The sequence below is a fragment of the Elephantulus edwardii genome, unplaced genomic scaffold, assembly GCF_000299155.1.
Source record: "Elephantulus edwardii isolate Elephantulus edwardi_28Jun2011 unplaced genomic scaffold, EleEdw1.0 scaffold00169, whole genome shotgun sequence".
In the NCBI taxonomy this organism is placed as follows: domain Eukaryota; kingdom Metazoa; phylum Chordata; class Mammalia; order Macroscelidea; family Macroscelididae; genus Elephantulus; species Elephantulus edwardii.
This window is the reverse complement of record NW_006399919.1, coordinates 7,056,765-7,058,303: the sequence shown is the minus strand read 5'-3', so window position 1 is coordinate 7,058,303 and position 1,539 is coordinate 7,056,765.

Here is a 1,539-nt window from a genome sequence, read left to right as displayed (position 1 = left end):
TCACCCTTTAGATTTCTTAACCACTACTTGCATGGTTTTGACTGTGAATTCAAGTAAAAGGAAATCCTTGTAAATTTAATCTTTACTCCATTTATTATGATGTTTGTTGACCCATTTGTGAGATTTGGTGGTTTTTCATGTGGAAGTTTGATCTACTTGAAGGCTATAGTATTTGAGCTTCATCAAATATGAATTTTTGTTGTTGTTAGGTGCCGTCTAGTTGAGTATGACCCATAGAGACCTATGAACAATAATAGATCTGAACCCTGTCCTATCCTGGGCGATCCTTATACTTTCTGACACACTAGAGCCCACTGTGGCAGTCATTGTGTCAATCCAGCTGGTTGAGAGTACTCCTCGCCTTCACCAACCCTCTCCCTTTCCAAGCATGATGTCCTCCTCATACCCCCCAGGGAATAGCTTCTCCTAGAAGTATGCCTGAAGTACATGAGACAAAATTTTGTCATCTTTGCCTCCAAGGAGCACTCTGTCTGCACTTCCTTCAAGAGATATTTGTTCTTTTGGCAGTCAGTTCCTTTGGATGTTCAGTGCTCTTCTCCAACACCATAGCTCCAAGGCATCAATTCTTTTCTGTCATCATTATTTATTGTACAGCTTTCAGATGCAAGTAACTGAAAATACCATGTCTTGAATCAAGTGCATGATATTCTTCACACAGCTATCATTGTTCCATAATAATTTTGAGAAGTCCCTGACAATGGACTTCTCAGGGCAATATGTCTGATTTCCTGACTGCTGGTACTAAGTGTGTTGATTGTGCATCTAAGTAAGATAAAATTATTAACAGTTTCAATCTTTTCTCCATCTATGATGATGTTATCTATTCGTCCAGTGATAATAATTTTTGTTTTCTTGATGTTGAGAGATGCAATCCATATTCAAGGCTATATTCTTTGATCTTCTGCAACAAGTGCTTCAAGCCCTCCTCACTTTCAGCAAGCAAGGTTGTGTCATCTGCAGAAGGCAGTTAATTGATGAGTCATCTTACAATCTTGGAGCCACATTCTTCTCAAACAATTTTCTTAGTATACAGATGCAGTAGATATGGAGAGAGAATACAATCCTGATGTATACCTTTCTTAATTTTAAACCATGTAGTGTTCCCTTGCTTTGTTCACACAGCAGCCTCTTGGTCTGGATATAAGTTTAGCATAAGTACAATTAAGTCCCTTTCTCAAGGTTAGCCATAACTTGTTATGGTCCACATAGTCGAACACCTTTGCATAGTCAATAAAGTATAAGTGGACTTTCTTTTGATATTTAGCCAGATCCTTTTAGCCAGGATCCATCTGACATCAGCAATGACATCCCTGATGCCATGGCCTCTTCTAAATCTTGCTTGAACTTCTGGAAGTTCCGTATCTATGTATTGTTCTAGCCATTTTTGAGTGATCCTCAGCAATATTTTGCTTGCATGTGATATTAATGATACTGTTGATGGTTTTCCACATTCTGTTGGGTCACCTCTCTTAGAAATGGAAATAAATATGGACCTCTTCCAATCCATTTACCAGATAG